The sequence below is a fragment of the Balaenoptera borealis genome, assembly GCF_965194805.1.
Source record: "Balaenoptera borealis genome assembly, chromosome: 2".
NCBI classification, from domain to species: Eukaryota; Metazoa; Chordata; class Mammalia; order Artiodactyla; family Balaenopteridae; genus Balaenoptera; species Balaenoptera borealis.
Window position 1 is genome coordinate 148,018,269 of NC_138867.1, and position 22,496 is coordinate 148,040,764.

A 22,496-nucleotide genomic window follows, 5' to 3' on the forward strand; every position below is an offset into this window, starting at 1 on the left:
ACAAAGTGTGTGAAATTAAAAAATCTGTTGTTTAGTTCCTGCATCTGACGAAATATAGATGTAATGAATTGTTATAATCATTTCACATAACTAGACTGTCTCAGATTGTTGTGAGAATTAAAATAATACCTGGCATGGAGTAAGCATCACTGAAGTGTTAACTATGATCATAGTTATGATAATAGTAATTACTCATATTTCAGTCCAACCTAAAGTACCAACAATTTAGTTCTGTTTCAATACTTCAGCAGTTCTTTTTAGAATCCTCTACCATGTGCACTTGCTTATGATTAAAAACCCTAACATTAAAAAACATCCTTTCTCACATAAAGCACTTAAGATAAAGTGACAAGCAAAAGAGATGCCTCCCTGCCCTCATAAAATTTTCAGCTGCTCAGAGAATGTAGGAATTGAGATAAATAAATACTTTGGAGTATTATGAATGTTTTGAAAGACAAAATATAGCTGTGATGGAGAGTATAATTGGGGTGTTGGGGGTCAGGAAAGGCTCCCTGAGGAGGTGGGATTTAAGTTGAAACCTGGAGGATGAGGAAACTAAGTGAGCAGAAGTGACTCAAACAGAATAAAAGGCATGTGTGCAAAGCTAGGAGGAAGAGAGAATGAGAGCTAAGCATTCATTATGGTTAGAGAGGACAGAGAAGGAGAATGAAGTAGGGATTGTAAAAACTGACAAAAGGTGAAAACTACAGACCTTGTTTGGCATTTTAGGAAGGAGGGATTATATTATGAGGGTCATGAAAAGTCACTGAAGAGTTTTAAGCAAGGGAGTGACAATCCATTTGTTACCAATAGAAAGCTAGAATTTAGCCTATGCTCATTATCACAGACCCAAAAAGAACTGAAAGGAATTTAAATGTTTGCTTAAGTCTCTCTAAAAAAAAATGCTGATGGGAGATTAAATTGAATAGAGTACAGAAGATCCTAGCATTTGGTTTTACCATCTATCTTTCCTAAATCAAAGGCATTCCAGCATAACTGCTACTTTTTCCTTTTCTCATGCCCTTTTTTTTTTTTTTTATAGTCTCAAGTTTCGTAGTTTTATAAATAAATTTATTTATTTATTTATTTTTGGCTGTGTTGGGTCTTTGTTTCTGTGCGAGGACTTTCTCTAGCTGCGGCGAGCGGGGGCCACTCTTCATCGCGGTGCGCGGGCCTCTCACCGTCGCGGCCTCTCGTTGCGGAACACAGGCTCCAGACGCGCAGGCTCAGCAGTTGTGGCTCACGGGCCTAGTTGCTCCGCGGCATGTGGGATCGTCCCTGATGAGGGCTCGAACCCGTGTCCCCTGCACCGGCAGGCAGATTCTCAACCACTGCGCCACCAGGGAAGCCCTCTCATGCCCTTTTCAAAATTGCTCCTATATCTCCATTTTCAGAACCACTCCACGTTTTCTCTCTGTCCCTCTCCTTTCATGCTACAGATCCTTTTCAAGATGAGCCTGGAGATGCACAGACCAAATCTCCCTTCATGGAAGTGCTTGCCGACAAGTTGGGGGAGTGTAGTCAGTGGGCAGTCTTCAGCTGCAGGCTCATTCGGGGGAGTCCTCAGCTTTAGAGAGCAATCTCTTCTTCCCAGCCCTCACCTTTCCCAGGGCAGCTCACATCTGGTGTTTGAGAGAAGTGGGGATATAAAAGATCTGCCCCAGACATTTCAGCCCAAAGTGGGATAACTCTGTCCTTATATACCCTAGAGATTCATCCCAGTGGGGTTCCTTGAGGCTCTGTCAGACCTGCATGGAATTAGTTTTCTCCCTTTACCCAATCCTGCTTTCTCCCCTTTCCTTTCATGGTTTTGACCAAATAAACCTCTCACACTAGACATGGAATCTAGAGAACACAGTCTGCAAGACTTTGCATGTCTATTTTCCTCTTCAGGAGAAAGCTCTGTCAATTCACATAGAAATAAACCCAATTTTCCAAACTGAATTTCCTTTATTTCTCTCTGCACATTGCTCTGATCAAAAAGAAGAAAGTCTTGTAACTTGAGCAACAAAAAACACCTCTCTCATAAGTTCATGGAGTTAACTTATACAGGGCAGTTAGAAAGGTATAGTGATCCTGTGAATTTTCATGTATTAATTTTTTGGTTCATGTCACTCTTAGAATCTGTGAACGGTTTCTTCCATGACGTTGTTCTCAGTCACTGAGGTTTCTGGAGCTGGCAGAAAGGCATCAAATCTACTACACTCTGCATCAGAAAGACTGCCTGTTGTCTGCCCATGGAGGCAAATCTACTTTTGTCCTCATGAGTCTTGGGCATTTGTGATGCACTATCATAGAACTGAGAGATAAAAATGGAGAGAGTTGAGAGAATAAAGAGAAGGACACTGAGAGGTCAATCCACATAACCAGGAATGGGAGGTGGGTGGGGCCGGTATGTTTATTGTTTGGTGAAATTGCTGGGTGGTGGAAGATGTCAGTGGTGAATAAAAGGAACAGAGTTAGTTTGAGTATGAAGGAGTTGGGAAGAAAGAATGGAATGTTTGAGAAATATTGCTGGGAGTTATGAACTGAATTTCCTTTTATGTGTATTGAGAGGTAGGAAAGAGATTGTGGTTTCTTTTTATATTGGTTTTTTGTGTTTGGACTAGAAGAGACCACTGGTATCAGGATTACCTGGACAGAATTAAACCTGATTCTATGGCCTCAGCTCTACAATTAATGGATGGAATTTGGAGCTAGATCTCCAATGTCTTCACTTTTAACAAACATCCTAGGTATTTCTAGGGCATATGATCTACACATCACAATACCCAAAGCACTGCCCTAGGCTAGAAGTCAATCTTCAAATAGGGGAAGTTGTCCCCTGAGGATACACAGACTTGTAGGGGATATATAGGCATGTATGATTTTGAGAAAATACATATCCAGATCCTCAACTTCTGAATGTAGACCTTTGGTAAAGGTGATCTTTCTGGAAAGGTCTCTTGACTTTTTCAAGAAAAAGGAAAGGAAAGGAAAAGGTCACTTTTCCATAACTACCTCTGCTTTAAGGGTTTCTCCCTCTGAGGTGGGAGAGCCGAGTTCAGGACACTGGTTCACCAGAGATCTCCCAGCTCCACGTAATATCAAATGGCGAAAGCTCTCCCAGACATCTTCATCTCAACGCTAAGACCCAGCTCCACTCAATGACTGGCAAGCTACAGTGCTAGACACTCTATGCCAAATAACTAGCAAGACAGGAACACAACCCCACCCATTAGCAGAGAGGCTGCCTAAAATCATAAAAAGGTCACAGACACCCCAAAACACACCAGCGGACGTGGTCCTGCCCACCAGAAAGACAAGAAACAGCCTCATCCACCAGAACACAGGCACCAGTCCCCTCAACAGGAAGCCTACACAAGCCACTGAACCAACTGAACCCACTGGGAGCAGACACCAAAAATAGGAAATACGAACCTGAAGCCTGCGAAACAGAGACCCCAAACACAGTAAGTTAAGCAAAATGAGAAGACAGAAAAATACAAAGCAGACAAAGGAGCAAGGTAAAAATCCACCTGAACAAACAAATGAAGAGGAAATAGGCAGTCTACCTGAAAAAGAATTCAGAGTAATGATAGTAAAGGTGATCCAAAATCTTGGAAATACAATGGAGAAAATACAAGAAACTTTTAACAAGGACCTAGAAGAACTAAAGAGCAAACAAACAAGGATGAACAACACAATAAATGAAATTAAAAATAGCAGACTAACTGAGGAAGAAGAACAGACAAGTGACCTGGAAGATAAAATACTGTAAATAACTACCACAGAGCAGAATAAACAAAAAAGAATGTAAAGAAATGAGGAAAATCTCAGAGACCTCTGAGACAACATTAGATGCACCAACATTCGAATTATAGGGGTCCCAGAAGAAGAAGAGAAAAAAAAAAGGACTGAGAAAATATTTGAAGAGATTATAGTTGAAAACTTCCCTAATATGGGTAAGGAAATAGCCACCCAAGCCCAGGAAGTGCAGAGAGTCACATACAGGATAAATCCAAGGAGAAACAAGCCAAGACACATATTAATCAAACTATCAAAAATTAAATACAAAGAAAAAATATTAAAAGCAGCAAGGGAAAAGCAACAATTAACATACAAGGGAATCCCCATAAAGTTAACAGCTGATCTTTCAGAAGAAACTCTGCAAGCCAGAAGGGAGTGGCAGGACACATTTAAAGTGATGAAAGGGAAAAACCTACAACCAAGATGACTCTACCCAGCAAGGATCTCATTTAGATTCAATGGAGAAATTAAAAACTTTACAGACAAGCAAAAGCAAAGAGAATTCAGCACCACCAAACCAGCTCTACAACAAATGCTAAAGGAACTTCTCTAGGCAGGAAACACAAGAGAAGGAGAAGACCTACAATAACAAACCCAAAACAATTAAGAAAATGGTAATAGGAACATACATATTGATAACTACCTTAAATGTAAATGGATTAATGGTCCAACCAAAAGACATAGACTGGCTGAATGGATACAAAAACAAGACCTGTATACATGCTGTTTACAACAGACCCACTTCAGACCTAGGGATACATACAAACTGAAAGTGAGGTGATGGAAAAAGATATTCCATGCAAACGGAAATCAAAAGAAAGCTGGAGTACCAATTCTCATATCAGACAAAATAGACTTTAAAATAAAGACTATTACAAGAGACAAAGAAGGACACTACATAATGATCAACAGATCAATCCAAGAAGAAGATATAACAATTGTAAATATTTATTCACCCAACATAGGAGCACCCCAATACGTAAGGCAAATGCTAACAGCCATAAAAGGGGAAATGGACAGTAACACAATCACAGTAGGGGACTTTAACACCCCACTTTCACCAATGGACAGATCATCCAAAATGAAAATAAATAAGGAAACACAAACTTTAAATGATACATTAAACAAGATGGACTTAATTGATATTTATAGGACATTCCATCCAAAAACAGCAGATTACACTTTCTTCTCAAGTGCTCATGGAACATTCTCCAGGATAGATCATATCTTGAGTCAAAAATCAAGCCTTGGTAAATTTAAGAAAATTGAAATCGTATCAAGTATCTTTTCTGACCACAACGCTATGAGATTAGATATCAATTACAGGAAAAAATCTGTAAAAAATAGAAACACATGGAGGCTAAACAATACACAACTAAGTAACCAAGAGATCACTGAAGAAATCAAAGAGGAAATCAAAAAATACCTAGAGACAAATGACAATGAAAACACGACGACCCAAACCTATGGGATGCAGCAAAAGCAGTTCTAAGAGGGAAGATTATAGTAATACAATCCTACCTCAAGAAACAAGAAAAATCTCAAATAAACAACCTAACCTTACACCTAAGGCAACTAGAGAAAGCAGAACAAAAAAACCCCAAAGTTAGCAGAAGGAAAGAAATCATAAAGATCAGATCAGAAATAATGAAAAAGAAATGAAGGAAACGATAGCAAAAATCAATAAAACTAAAAGCTGGTTCTTTGAGAAGATAAACAAAATTGATAAACCTTTAGCCAGACTCATCAAGAAAAAAAGGGAGAAGACTCAAATCAATAGAATTAGAAATGAAAAAGGAGAAGTAACAGCTGACACTGCAGGAATACATAGGATCATGAGAGATTACTACAAGCAGGTATATGCCAATAAAATGGACACCTGGAAGAAATGGACAAATTCTGAGAAAACCACAACCTTCTAAGACTAAACCAGGAAGAAATATAAAATATAAAGAGACCAATCACAAGCACTGAAATTGAAACTGATTAAAAATCTTCCAACAAACAAAAGCCCAGGACCAGATGGCTTCACAGGTGAATTCTATCAAATATTTAGAGAAGAGCTAACACCTATCCTCCTCAAACTCTTCCAAAATATAGCAGAGGGAGAAACACTCCCAAACTACGAGGCCACCATCACCCTGATACCAAAACCAGACAAAGATGTCAGAAAAAAAGAAAACTACAAGCCAATATCACTGAGGAACATAGATGCAAAAATCCTCAACAAAATTCTAGCAAACAGAATCCAACAGCACATTAAAAGGATCATACACCATGATCAAGTGGGGTTTATCCCAGGAATGCAAGGATTCTTCAATATATGCAAATCAATCAATGTGATAAACCACAGTAACAAACTGAAGGAGAAAAACCATATGATCATCTCAACAGGTGGAGAAAAAGCTTTTGACAAAATTCAACACCCATTTATGAGAAAAACCCTCCAGAAAGTAGGCACAGAGGGAACTTTCCTCAACATAATAAAGGCCATATATGACAAACCCACTGCCAACATCATTCTCAATGATGAAAAACTGAAACCATTTCCACTAAGATCAGGAACAAGACAAGGTTGCCCACTCTCACCACTATTATTCAACATAGTTTTGGAAGTTTTAGCAACAGCAATCAAAGAAGAAAAATAAATAAAAGGTATCCAAATCGGAAAAGAAGAAGTAAAACTGTCACTGTTTGCAGATGACATGATACTATATATAGAGAAATCCAAAGATGCTACCAGAAAACTACTAGAGCTAATCAATGAATTTGGTAGAGTAGCAGGATACCAAATTAATGCACAGACATCTCTTGCATTCCTATACACTAATGATGAAAAATCTGAAAGAGAAATTAAGGAAATACTCCCATTTACCATTGCAACGAAAAGAATAAAATACCTAGGAATAAACCTACCTAAGGAGACAAAAGACCTGTATGTGGAAAACTATAAGACACTGATGAAAGAAATTAAAGATGATACAAACAGATGGAGAGATATACCATGTTCTTGGATTGGAAGAATCAACATTGTGAAAATGACTATACTAGCCAAAGCAATCTACAGATTCAATGCAATCCCTATGAAACTACCAATGGCATTTTTCACAGAACTAGAACAAAAAATTGCACAATTTTTAGGGAAACACAAAAGACCCCGAACAGCCAAAGCAATATTGAGAAAGAAAAACGGAGCTGGAGGAATCAGGCTCCTTGACTTCAGACTATACTACAAAGCTACAGTAATCAAGACAGTATGGTACTGGCACAAAAACAGAAACATAGATCAGTGGAACAAGATAGAAAGCCCAGAGGTAAACCCACACACCTATGGTCACTTTATTTTCGATAAAGGAGGCAAGAATATACAACGGAGAAAAGACAGCCTCTTCAAGAAGTGGTGTTGGGAAAACTGGACAGCTACATGTAAAAGAATGAAATTAGAACACTCCCTAACACCATACACAAAAATAAACTAAAAATGGATTAAAGACCTAAATGTAAGGCCAGACACTATAAAACGTTTAAAGGAAAACAGGCAGAACACTCTTTGACATGAATCACAGCAAGATGCTTTTTGACCCACCTCCTAGAGAAATAGAAATAAAAACAAAAATAAACAAATGGGACCTAATGAAACTTAAAAGCTTTTGCACAGCAAAGGAAACCAAAAGATGAAAAGAAAACCCTCAGAATGGGAGAAAATATTTGCAAATGAAGCAATTGACAAAGGATTAATCTCCAAAATATACAAGCAGCTCATACAGCTCAATATCAAAAAAACAAACAACCCAAATCAAAAATGGGCAGAAGACCTAAATAGACATTTCTCCAAAGAAGATATACAGATTGCCAACAAATACATGAAAGGATGCTCAACATCGCTTGTCATTAGAGAAATGCAAATCAAAACTACAATGAGGTATCACCTCACACCAGTCAGAATGGCCATCATCAAATAATCTACAAACAATAAATGTTGGAGAGGGTGTGGAGAAAAGGGAACCCTCTTGCACTGTTGGTGGGAATGTAAATTGATACAGCCACTATGGAGAACAGTATGGAGGTTCCTTAAAAAACTAAAAATAGAACTATCATATGACACAGCAATATCACTACTGGGCATATACCCTGAGAAAACCATAATTCAAAAATTGTCATGTACCACCATATTCATTGCAGCTCTATTTACAATAGCCAGGACATGGCAGCAATCTAAGTGTCCATCGGCAGATGAATGGATAAAGAAGATGTGGCACATATGTACAATGGAATGTTACTCAGCCATAAAAAGAAACGAAATTGAGTTATTTGTAGTGAGGTGGATGGACCTAGAGACTGTCATACAGATTGAAGTAAGTCAGAAAAACAAATACCATATGCTAACACATATAGATGGAATCTAAAAAAAAAGAAAAAAAAAAAATAGGTTCTGAAGATCCCAGGGGCAGGACAGGAATAAAGATGCAGACATAGAGAATGGACTTGAGGACACCGGGAGGGGGAAGGGTAAGCTGGGACGAAGTGAGAGAGTGGCATGGACATATATACACTACCAGATGTAAAATAGATAGCTAGTGGGAAGCAGCTGCATAGCACAGGGAGATCAGCTCAGTGCTTTGTGACCACCTAGTGGGGTGGGATAGGGAGGGTGTGAGGGAGATGCAAGAGGGAGGAGATATGGGGATGTATGTATATGTATAGCTGATTCACCTTGTTATACAGCAGAAACTAACACACCATTGTAAAGCAATTATACTCCAATAAAGATGTTAAAAAATTTAAAAAATAAAATGTGAAAAAAAAATCTTAGGTGACAACTTATATGTTAAGATTTAAATAATTTAAAAAGCTATTTTAGTGAATACATGTATATATGTGTGTATGTGCCTACTCACATACATATTAATACTAGTAATTTTCCTCCAACATGAAATAGTCCAAGTTAAGCAGTCCAGACTAGCAAAACCATCTGCAGACATTGATTTCTTGAAATCAAGTTTGCTCCAGCATCCCCTATGACTTTGCCCTCATCTGCCCAGTGTAGATGGGTCCTTGCCACATTCAGAGGAAGAAGGGACAACTATTACCTACAGGCCTTGGCCCAATCATATCAGCCCATAATCTATTGGCAAACACTGGCCACTTAAGTGCAAGAAGGGCTGGGAAATGTAGTTGCTAGGTAAGTTGTTACATCCCAGGTACAAATTCAAGTCAATAGAAGAAAGAACAGATTTGAAAAGACATCTTGAAGCCATTCCACATGAAGTGAATTTACTAATAAATTTTTATGGGATAATCATCACTTTGCCCAGTGTATTTTAATACCTTACTAAATTCTGTTTATTAGTGTTTTGCTTTTGTGTTTCTCAATATGTTATCTGACATTGCCATATAACTTTTCTCTCTCATGCCATGCTTATCTAGTTTTCATATAAAGACTATTATAATTTCACAAATGAACTAGAATACTCCTTTTTATTGTAACTGGAAAAGATTGTTAATTTTTTAAAAGATGAACATGATTTAGAAGATGATCACCTATAAAACCTCTGGACATAGACTTGATTTGTTTTTCAATATTCTTGAATTGTTTTTAAACAAATAATTCTATTGCTTTAATTAAAATGGGTCTACTTTGGGTTTTCTACTTCTGAAGTAAGTTTTGGTAAATTATAAAATTTTCTAGGAAATTAAGCATTTTGTTAAAATTTTAAATGCATTAGAATAACGTTAATTTTTGATCATATTTGCTTGTGATTCTTTACATGTTTGTTTTAACAAAGACCCTGCAGCTGGCCTGCTCTACAGAACGAGTTGCTCTTCACCTTTGTCTGTAGGACTCAGTAAATGCAATGATGCCACAAGTGTAGGTGGCAACTGTGTATGTTCTATAGACCCTTTGGCAAGTTCTAATAAGAAAAACACAGTACACACTGGTAGGTATTGAGGCAAAGTCATGAGTTCTGCAAATTTCTATTTTCCTTTTGCAAAAAAAAAAAAAAAGCTTCTGGTTTGCTCTTGGACTTTGATAGTGTGAACCTGTAACTGTGGAACATCACGTGACTCTGCAATCTGAGCTGCCTATCATAATCAATAAGCCATAAGGCAGAAATTCACAGCAGCACGGTAACACCCAGTTGAAGTGGAATATTTAAAATGCAGTTTAATTAGGTCCTTAGGGCATGAGTAGTTGCATGGGCCTGTGGTTCAGATCTACTTGCCGCCAATAGGGCTCTGGTTTAATATCTGTCAATAAGAGACACTCCCATGAGACCCACATGACAACAGAAAAGGGGGAGCCTCCTTCTCCAGCCATAAAGGTCAGATACACAGTCTTGTAGATATTCTCCAGTGAAGTACCCTCCTTAGAGCTGTACACAGCTGAGCTTATCAGCAGCCGTTTCATTTGACTCCTGAAACCCCACAGAAAACCTGTAATAAGAAATAGTAAAAAATATTCAAAATAGTCTAGATGTTTTCAGGAGTTGATTATTTCTATTCTTATAATTGTTCTCATTAAATGCAGCTATAGGCACAACAATAGCTCACTGATGGAGTTACAACTCTTCAGCATCATGGGTGTCAATAATTTTCTTAACCTGGGGTGGGGGTGAGCTTATTGCCCATTCTTGAACACAGCTATGACTTCTGTTTTGGCAGAGTGGCATCTTAGGAGATCACGTTTACGTTTCAATATCCTTTTAGGGAGTCCCTGGCATGATCTGCAGCAACAGAATTCACTGACCACAGGTCATTCTATTTTGTATTAACATGCAGTGGCCACAAGCAAGAGTAGCCAGTGTTCTAAGCAGGAGTGAATGGCCACATGCATGCCTTGGCTGCAGCACCAGGCCTCAGGAGTATGTGAGTTGCTTTGCTGGTTCCTGGAGCCCAAGTATACTAGCAACAAAGAGAGCTGATCGGTTGACTCTTTTTATCTGTGGCTGTCAGGCCTGACACAGGGAATCTATGACTCCAGATCTCACAAAGAAATATTTGGAAATCATTGCCCAAGACAATATCTACTGGGTACCTGAACTGGGGTCTAATGTATATCTTAGTATGGGACAACCATGTTGGCCCCATATGCGTATAGAGCAGAAAAAGAAAAGTTGGCAACAGAGAGAAAAGAATAAAGCAAACGTAGAGAGGAAAGTAGAGAACAGACATGATAATGATCAGAGAGAGAGGCTGCAAAGTTGCAGATGACTTTCCAGTTCTAATCCCAGCCGTAATTAAGATATGACAGAACTTCCTCGCCTTGAAGTCCATATGCTAACAGCTGAATTCTTCTAATAAGTGTATTTTTTTTCCTAGCTTAATCTAGTTTGAAGAGGTATTTCACACTTGCCCCAAGTTATCCCACGCCTAAGACACATGCCAAACAACTGAGGGAAGAACATTTAAATCTACTGAGGAAGAATGAAAGAGGCCTCTTCAAACTACTGCTAAAAAGTCTGGAATTCCAAACCAACAGCACCCCTCTAATTAGGACACTGAAACATCATATATTCTAAGGCTTTCACTATATAGACAAGGAAACTCTCTGTATGGTCACATTTTATGCAATTCAATAACTATTTCAAAAAGGAATATTCTTGCTCTAGATGAAAAGAAATAACCCACACCTCAACATGGAACAGTATAAAATGGAAGTCACTGCTCAGTGCGGTCTGGTATTATTCTGATTCTGTTTACAACTGATGATGATTTATATTTGGGAGAGATATTTTTCCTTAAATATGCTTGTGTTTCTCACATGCTGTCTCAGCAATTTTAGGTATCTAATTACTTGCATGTATTCATTCTGAAGACAGGAGCCTTAGGTTAAAACCCACCTTGTGAATCTCAAATCTAGTTGCCATGGTAACAGTGTTCATTTTCCACCAACTCTGCACTCTTAGCTAACTTGAGTATCATGGATTTCTTTCTGATGCCAAAGCACTGTGACAGATCATTACGGAATTTTTATGTATATTATAGTACAGCCTTTAATTTCTTTTCAAAAATTGTTTAACAGGCTGTATCTTATATTATGCATTAAATAACCCCAAATTCTCCTATTCATTTGGAAAATGTTATAAATATTGAACTTTGATTTTGATGTAGGCTGACATTAATCATTTTATGCTTTAAAACTCCTCATTTTGGCCTCGTGAAGAATTCAAAGGAAATTTAAATTCCAAGAACACAGCTTTATTTCATAGGATAATATTCTCAATGTTTATAAATTGCCTGTAAGATCCCAGTGGTGGAAAATATGTTCATATTCTTTGAATCATTCTAAGTAACTAGAACACTGCTTCCATACATACTGACTGAAACCAGATGTGTCATATCTCGAGGCAATACTGATGAAAACCCATGCGACATCCTCTCAATTCCAAAGTCTCTCTCCTCACTACTTGCTTTAGTGGCTTAAAATTCCCATTATGACCTGCACCCCTTGGAAAGACATCAAGTTTCAAGGAAGACAAAGACAAAGCAAGTGTGAGTAAAACTTTAATTTAATTCCAATCCATCATCAGCATAATACTAATACTCTCTACTATTTTCTGAGCATTACAGTGATAGCGTTCTACCTACCTACCATCCAAAGCATTTTACCTAAGTTGTTCCATATGACCCTTCAGAGCAACTGCATTTTATGCAAGAGGACAGTAAGGTATAGGGGGGTGGAGTAACTTAACTGAAGGCATGTAACTATAAACTATTTAAACTCAAGTATGCTAAATGGTTTCCATTAGTGAGGATATTTCTGGCTACAAGCAGCTAAAAATCCAGATTTGCCCTCAAATCCCAGGGCTAGGACAAGAATGGGATTAGAAGAGCACCTAGAGCACAAGTTTTTTAAGGCACACAGTCTCAAGTCCTCACTCTAGTTCCAGCTCTGTCCCATCCTTCCCATCCTGCTCTCTGCCCCGGGAGGCTGACTTGCATGGACCACATCAGAGCTCCTTTTCCCTCTAACTTTCCAATGGATTGAGGTTTTACTACTGGATTTTAGCAGGAAATCAGAAAAAAATAAGGAGAGAGACCTATTTTTAAAGTAGCCTTGGTCTCTTTCCTCTACAAATTTCCTTTACAATTTCCCTACAAATTATAACTGTTTATCATACCATATTGCATAAGGGCCACAGAATAAAATGTGTTTTAAGAGGGCTGGTAGAAATACGTGTTTTGAAAAAACAATAGTATACAGATACTGAAATCTCTTATGATATGCCTCAAAAAATACTATAAATATTACTAATATTGTCTTTAGTTACTTATACAACATTTATTCAGTAATTATTTTCTGAGACTCTAAATGGCTTTCCATTCTGTTTAATATAAAATTCCCAATCCTAAAGTGACTTATAAGGTCCTCTACAATATGACACCTAACTGCAAATTGAGGCTCTTCCCTGTGACTTCTCTTCAATTGTTTTCAGTCCAGGCATTCTTAGTACCTCCAGACTGCTTAATACTCTCAAGAATGCTAAGCTTTCTCTTGACTCTGGGCTCTTTACACAATCCTTTTGCCTAGAATTCTCTCCCTCAACATGTATTCTTACTGAACAGTTTCTACTACCTTAGAGAGATGTCATTTCTTTCAGAGGAAGTTACTCCCAACTCTCCAATAATTGTTAAATCCAACTAGGGTTTTGGGGTTTTTCAACGGTAGATATGATTGAATCTATTCAACAGCCACCCTCCCCTTTCTTTCTAATTAAGACAGCCATGTTTTGTTGTGGATACCTATCATGATCTATCTAATCTAATCACAGAAGTGCTAGTCCCCTTTATCAGTTGCCAAACTAATGAGACATAAAGGAAAAATTAGCTGGAAATGACAAAAAAGATATCCTTCCTAGTTTCCGGCTGTGAATGTAATTGCAGTTGTGATGTTTATTCAAAGCTGAGGTGCCATCTTAAAACCATGAAAGGAAAATCACAGTTACACCGAGGGAGGTAGAACAGAAAGATCAAAGGAGACTGGGTCACTGATGACACTCTGTGCCAAAAACTAATCTTGACACCACCTATTTCTGAATTTCTTCTCAAGTAAACAGTAAATATCCTTAGGAATTAAGCTAGTGTCAATTTGACGTCTCATTGTTTGCAGCTAGAAAAAAGAGTCCTAATTCATAATCTCTCCATATATCAATCTGTACTTTCTTTTACATAAACCACTTTGTACGTCTAACCCCATAAGTACAAGTATCACAAGATTATGGAAGATTTTCAGTGATTAGCACAGGACATAGAACATGGCTCATGCTAAATAAATATTTGTTGAATGATAGTGTAGTGGTGAAGAGAATAGATTCTGGAATTAGACTCTTTGGGTTTGAGTTCTGGTTCTACCTCTTAAGGGCTGTGCCACGTGGATTAGTTAGTTTTACCTCAATATGCCTTAAATTTGGCATTGGTAAAACTGAGATATAGTACCTATCTTTTTGTTTTTAGAGAGAGTTAAATGAATGAATAATAGTATTTAGATACTTTTTGGAACATAATAACATTCAATAAATGCCTACTATTATGAGTTGCCAAGTACTGGGACAGTTGTGGGTCATTTCAAGATTAAGAAGATTAGCACTCTGCTCCAAAGGGCTCATAGTCTAGTAGAGGAAACAGGTATGACACAGTGAGTTATATAGAGGTCCTCATAATGGTTTTATTAATGGGGAGAAGGTACACTGATTTCTGCCCAAGGCCTTTTGAAAAGGCCTCCCAAATACAGGAGAAATGTTATGTTGTAACCAGAATCTCAGCCCATTTTTCTTCTTTGTGCAACTATAGATAAAGAAATAAAAAGAGGTAGAATATCTTGAAAGTTCCATCAGAAACCATGTCACTTAAAAGTCCTGTAATTTCCAACTGAAAAATATGAAAAGAAAGATAGAGAGGGTGCAGGGTAAGGTCTGGCCAGAGGATTTTACCCTTATTCTTGGCTGCTCCTGTATTTAGCATTTTTCAGCTAGGGAAGAAACTGAGGACATCTTTCTTGAAGATGGTTAACCTTCTTCAAAAAGACTACAGTGAGAGGTGCCGTATAAACACACAAAAAATAACTCAGACAGCTGAGCCCCTCCAGATCTCAGGGATGTGAGAATGGAAGACTGACTTAGCAAAGCAGAAGGGTGGGGGGAGGAGAAGAAATTCAAGGGCCATCTGTCAGCTGAAAGGTTATAAAACACGATGTAATAGCAAGACAAGCAACCTGAATCTTGTCTTTTCCTTTGGTTGATTATCTGAATGTGGCTTTAAATTTGGAGGTAAGAGCTGATATATCTCATTTATCTGAGTACTTCTAAAACCAAACATTTACTCAGAAAACAATTAGGACCAAAAGTGTCTAACTGAGCTGCCTTTGTATTTTGTCTCTGCTGCATTGTACAGATACTACTATGGGAGCTGTACCCTACAAATTGTAAGATAATTATTCACATAAATAATTTTTAAGACAGTATGTTCATCTCATGATTGATTATCCAGAAAAATTAAGGTGTGGGAAATGTCCTAGTCAGTGTTATCCACATCTCTACGAGTCATTTCTTTTATTTATTAAAGACAATGTTATCTCTCATGGGCTTTCTCCCACCAGGTCCCTTCCATCAGGGTGTATGATACCCTGTACATGTACATGTCTGTACACACATGTACAACCTTTCCACATACTTGCTTCTCAGTTCCATTACCTCCTCCTCTCCAGTATTTTCTCAACTCCTCCATGATCCATGTCCATGAATATACCCTGAGTCTTGTCATCCCTGAAGCCACTCTACTTCCCAAATCATTCATTCTAATAGCCTATTGTAGGTCTTTTCAGCTTGATTAATCCACCACTGCCTCCATTTTCAGTTTGTATTTTAAATGTTCTCTAATCAATAACATTAATTCCATTGTACCTCCGTACTTTCAACATCATCGAAAAAAACCCTTGGGAAACAAGCCAAAAAACCCGCAATAAACAACAACATGTCTTCTATTTTCTGTACTCTGATGTTATGGACTGTATCATTTCCCCTCCAAATTCATATGGTGAAGCCTTAACCCTAATATGATTGCATTTAGAGAGAGAGCTTTTAGGAGGTAATTAGGGTTAAATGAGGTTATAAGCATGGGGTCCTTATCCAATAGGACTGGCATAAGAAGAGGAAGAGAGACATTCTCTCTCTCCACGTGCATACATTGAGGAAAAGCCATGTGAACGCACAGTGAGAAGGTGGCTGTCTGAAAGCTAGGACGAAAGATCTCACCAGAGTTCGATCACATTGGCATTCTGATCTCTGACTTCCAGCCTCCAGAACTGTGAGAAAATAAATTTCTGTTGCTTAAGCCACCCAGTTTATGGTATTTTTTAAATGGCAGCTCCATCTGACTAATATACCTGGGTCATTAAGCATTCCTGGAAAAAAAATCATACCACAAATTTGATTAGTATGACTCATTACAAACTAAAAACTACTAATGTATACCTCTTATCAGTAAGTTCTTCTGTGATCCACAATGAATGAATTAAACGCTGCCCATTCTACTCAAACATCTATATCCATTTTCCCCTCTCTGTTGGATTTGTTGTATAATGGCTCCAATGAATGTCCTCTCTGTAATTTTGAGGATCTTTCCCACTCGGAATCTGGAGGTGGGCATGCAACTTGCTTTGGCCAATGGGGTAGTAGCATACTTGATGCAAACAGAGGCTTGCAAAAGGATATATATGGGGTTTTTGTTTTTATATTAGACTGCTTGGGTTGCTATAACAAAATACCATAGACTGAGTGGCTTAAACAAAAGAAATTTTATTTTCTCACAGTACTAGAGGCTGGAAGTCTGAAAGCAGGGTGCCAGCATGATCAGGTTCTGGTGAAGGCTCTCTTCCTGGCTTGCAGACAGCCACCTTCTTGCTGTGTCTTCACACAGTGAAGAAAGAGTGAAGAAGTTCTCTGATATCTTTTCTTATAAGGACACTATAATCCTATGATATCATAGTCTATCCTTATGACCTCATTTAACCTTAATTATGTCTATAATCTGCAAAGATAGTCACACTGGGGGTTAGGAATCCAACATACAAATTCCAGGAGGGTTGGGGGGACACATACATTTAGTCCATAACAATATGCTTTCCTGGAATGCTGCTACCACCATTAGAACAGCCTGGACCAACCTTCTGTAGGATGAGAGAACATGGAAGGGAAATGAGTTGTCTCAGCTAAAGTCATCCTAGATCAACTAGCCTGCAGCCAACCTGGCAACTGACTGCAGCCACATGATCAAGTCCAGACAAAATCAATGGGACCTAACCAGATCAGCTAGGTTCCGTAGACTCATGTAGAATAATAAATGGTTGCCATTTTAAGCCCCAAAGATTTGAGATTGTTTGTTACTCAGCAATAGCTATCTGATAATACACCATCACTCTCAAAAAAATCACATATCCTTCTACACAGAGAATGTAGAAGCCATCAGACAGGAAATTTTCTTTTTGATCCCATACTTACAAATTACTGAAAATGAATCTGGCATCTCTCCTGAACTTTTCCTCCTACAAAAAAGAAAGTGTCTCTTGTATCTAAAGCAAATCATTCCATCTGCACTCTGGATTTCTGTATCTTCCTGCTTTCCTCACTTGCTACTCACTCATCAACTTATTGCAGTTTGGCTTCGTTTTCAGCCCCTAAGCCACAGGGCCCTTACAAAGATCACTGAGGAACTGCTACTCTACTTTTCAGTTCTCATTTTCTTAACTCTCAGAACTTCAACATAGTGGAAAATTTCTACCATCTTGAAAAACTCTTCCCTGTGTATCACAATACCATCCTTTCATGTTCATCTTCCTACTTCTATGTATATTCCTTCAATCTCTTCTCCTGGATCTTCCTCTTCCATCAGGCTTTTTAATTCTGGAATTCCTGAAGGCTTAGTCTGAAGATTTCGACTTTAATCACTCAGTATTCTGCCCTTCTGTGAGCTTTTCTCCTTCTGTCACTTCATGTTGACTACCTGTGCATTTATATATCCCAGTCCCCTTCTCTATGCTCTAGATCATGGAACTCCAGAAGGCTACTTATATTGTCACTTGGATATCTTAAAGACATCCTGAACTCAATATGTACACATCTCTCCTTAACATTTTCTCCATTTTGCCACAGAAATATGGCGTTCTTCCACTGTCACCCAGCTCAGTAAATTACCATCTATACACAGTTGTGCTAACCTGAATCATGGTATCACTTTCACAATTCTTTCTCCTTCCTCCCATTTCCATCCCTTCTCCCAGTAAATACAATAAATAGCTCACAGACATTGTCCTAATTCTCCAGAATCCCTTGCTGTATAATTTTTGGCACCCTCCATCTCTCTGCAGTGCTCAATACAATTTTACTTAAATGTGCATGTCTTTCCACTATAATACTAAATCCATTTAAGGGGTGGGTGAGAGTTAATCTTATTCATTACTATTCATAAATCTATATTATTCAATATCTCCTGCACTTAGTACACTACCTTGAAATTCATAAATATTCAGTAAATAAATATTGAAAGAATAAAGGAATATGAATTTGAAGATTTTAATACTCATTTGAACATTCTAATCAACTAAAAATTGCTTTATATCCTCTTATGGAAAATTGAATTTATGAGTATTTGAACATATTAAGTCAAAAGTTATTAATATGGGTTTATTTACACGTCCACGCACGGAATACAGAAACCTGTGTGGTTAAGAATCACTGCAAAAGAATTGCTTGTCTAAATAAGATTCTATGAGCCACTCAAGATGGTGGAGTAGAAGGACATGCGCTCACCACTTCTCACAAAAGCACTGGAATCACAACTAACTGCAGAGCACCCATCAATGGAAAAATGTTGGACTCTACCAAAAAAGATACCCAAAGACAAAGGAGAGGCCACAGCAAGATGGTAGGAGGGGTGCAATCGCAATAGCATCAAATATAAAACCTGCCAGGTGGTGACCCACAAACTGGAAAACAATAATACCACAGAAGTTCTCCCACCAGAGTGAATGTTCTGAGCCCCACATTGGGCTTCCCAGCCTGAGGGTGCAGCAACAGGAGAAGGAGTCCTCAGAGAATCCAGCTTTGAAGGCCAGCAGGATTTGATTGCAGGACTTCCACAGGACTGGGGGAAACAGAAACTCTACTCTTGGAGGGCACATGAAGTCTCATGCATACCAGGACCCAGAGGAAAAAAGCAGTGGCCCCATAAGAGACTGGTCCAGACCTACCTGCTAGTATTGGAGGGTCTCCTGCAGAGGTGGGGGGTGGCTGTGGCTCACTGCAGGGACCAAGACACTGGCAGCAGAAGTTCTGGGAAGTACTCCTTGGTGTGAGCCCTCCCAAAGGCCACCATTAGCCCCACTAAACAGCCTGTAGGCTCCAGTGCAGGGTCTCCTCAGGCCAAACAACCAACAAAGAGGGAACCCAGCCCCACCCATCAGCAGACAAGTGGAATAAAGTTTTACTGAGCATGGCCATGCCCAACTAGAGGGACAAGACCCAGCTCTATCTACCACCACTCCCTCCCATCAGGAAGCTTGCACAAGCCTCTTAGACAGCCTCATCACCAGAGGACAGACAGCAGAAGCAAGAAGAACTACAATCTTGCAGCCTGGGGAAAGAAAACCACAAACAGAGAAAGTTAGACAAAATGAAAAGGCAGAGTATTATATCCCAGATGAAGGAACAAGATAAAACTCCAGAAAAACAACTAAGTGAAGTGAAAATAGGCAACCTTCTGGAAAAAGAATTCAGAATAATAATAGTGAAGATGACCCAGGATCTCAGAGAAAGAATGGAGGCAGGATTGGGAAGATGCAAGAAATGTTCAACAAAGACCTATAAGAACTAAAGAAGAAAGAAACAGAGGTGAACAATGTAATAACTGAAATGAAAAATATGCTAGAAGGAATCAATAGAATATCTAAGGGAAAAGAATGGATAAGTGACCTGAAAGACACAATGGGGGAATTCACTGCTGCAGAACAGAATAAAGAAAAAAAAATGGAAAAAAAAAAAAAAAGAAGACAGTCTAAGAGACCTCTGGGACAACATTAAATGCACCAACATTCTCATAATAGGGGTCCCAGAAGGAAAAGGGAGAGAGAAAGGACTTGAGAAAATATTTGAAGGGATAATAGCTGAAAACTTCCCTAACATGGGAAAGGAAACAGTCACCCAAGACCAGGAAATGCAGAGAGTCCCAAGCAGGATAAACCCAAGGAGGAACATGCCAAGACACACAGTAATCAAACTGACAAAAATTAAATGCAAAGAAAAATTATTAAAAGCAACAAGGGAAAAGCAACAAATAACACACAAGGGAACTCCCATAAGGTTACCAGATGATTTCTTAGCAGAAACTCTGGTAGCCAGAAGGGAGGGGTATGATATATTTAAAGTCATGAAAGGGAAGAACCTACAACCAAGAATACTCTAACCAGGAAGGCTCTCATTCAGATCTGATAGAGAAATCAAAAGCTTTATAGAAAAGCAAAAGCTAAGAGAATTCAGCACCACCAGACCAGCTTTGCAACAAATGCTAAAGGAGCTCCTCTAGGTGGGGAAGAGACCAGCAACTTAAAACAAATTTGTACACATATAGAATGCTATATCAAAATTCATGGAAATAGCAAACACAAAAACTACAATATATACCCAAAAACCCAAAAAACACAAAAAGAAAAGCAACCCAAACAATACACTAAAGATGGTTACCAAACCACAAGAGAAAATAACAAAAGAGGAAGAGAAGAAAAAAGACGTACAAAAACAAATGCAAAACAAATAAGAAAATGGTAATAGGAAAATACATATCATTAATTACCTTAAATGTGAATGGATTAAATGCTCCAATCAAAAGGCACAGACTGGCTGGATGGATACAAAAACAAGACCCATATATATGGGGTCTACAAGAGACCCACTACAAACCTAGGGACACCTACAGAATGAAAGTGAGAGGATGGAAGCAGGTATTCCATGCAAACGGAAATGAAAAGAAAGCTGGAGTAGCAATACTCATATAAGACAAAATAGACCTTAAAATAAAGACTGTTACAAGAGAAAAAGAAGGACACTACATAATGATCAAGGGATCAATTCAAGAAGAAAATATAACAGTTGTAAATATATATGCACCTAACATAGGAGCACCTGAATATATAAGGCAAATACTAACAGCCATAAAAGAAGAAATCAATTGATATTTATAGAGCATTCCATCCAAAAGCAACAGAATACACATTCTTCTCAAGTGCACATGGAACATTCTCCAGGATGGACAACATGCTGGGCCATAAAGTAAGTCTCAGTAAATTTAAGAAAATTGAAATCTCATCAAGCATCTTTTCTGACCACAATGCTATGAGATTAGAAATCAACTACAGGAAAAAAACTGTAAAAACACAAACACATGGAGTCTAAACAATATGCTACTCAACAACGAATGGATCACTGAAGAAATCAAAAAATACCTAGAGACAAATGAAAAGGAAAGCACAACGATCCAAAACGTATGGGATACAGCAAAAGCAGTACTAAGTGGAAAGTTTAGAACAATACAATTTTACCTTAGGAAACAAGAAAAATCTCAAATAAACAGCCTAACCTTACACCGAAAGCAACTAGAGAAAGAAGAACAAACAAAACCTAAAGTGAGGAGAAAGAAAGAAATCATAAAGAGCATAAATAAATGAAACAGAGACAAACAAAACAATAGCAAAGATCAATGAAACTGTAAGATGGTTCTTTGAAAAGATAAACAACTATACTACAAAGTTACAGTAATCAAAACAGTATGGTACTGGCACAAAAACAGAAATATAGATCAATGGAACAGGATAGAAAGCCCAGAGATGAACCCACGCACATATGGTCACCTTATCTTTGACAAAGGAGGCAAAATATACAATGGAGAAAAGACAGCCTCTTCAATAAGTGGTGCTGGGAAAACTGGACAGCTACATGTAAAAGAACGAAATTAGAACGCTTCCTAACATCATACACAAAAATAAACTCAAAATGGATTAAAGACCTAAATGTAAGGCCAGACACTATCAAACTCTTAGAGGAAAACATAGGCAGAACACTATGACATAAATCACAGCAAAATCCTTTTTGACCCATCTCCTAGAGAAATGAAAATAAAAACAAAAATAAACAAATGGGACCTAATGAAGCTTTAAAAGCTTTTGCACAGCAAAGGAAACCTTAAACAAGATGAAAAGACAGCCCTCAGAATGGGAGAAAATATTTGTAAATGAAGCAACTGACAAAGGGTTAATTCCAAAATTTATAAGCAGCCCATGCAGCTCAATATCAAAAAAAAACAAACAACCAATCGAAAAATGGGTGGAAGACCTAAATAGACATTTCTCCCAAGAAGACATACATATTGCCAACAAGTGAGTGAAAAGATGCTCAACATCACTAATCATTAGAGAAATGCAAATCAAAACCACAATGAGGTATCACCTCACACCAGTCAGAATGGCCATCATCAAAAACATCTACAAACAACAAATGCTGGAGAGGGTGTGGAGAAAAGGGAACCCTCTTGCACTGTTGGTGGGAATGTAAATTGATACAGCCACTATGGAGAACAGTATGGAGGTTCCTTAAAAAACTAAAAATAGAACTACCATACAACCCAGCAATACCACTACTGGGCATATACCCTGAGAAAACCAT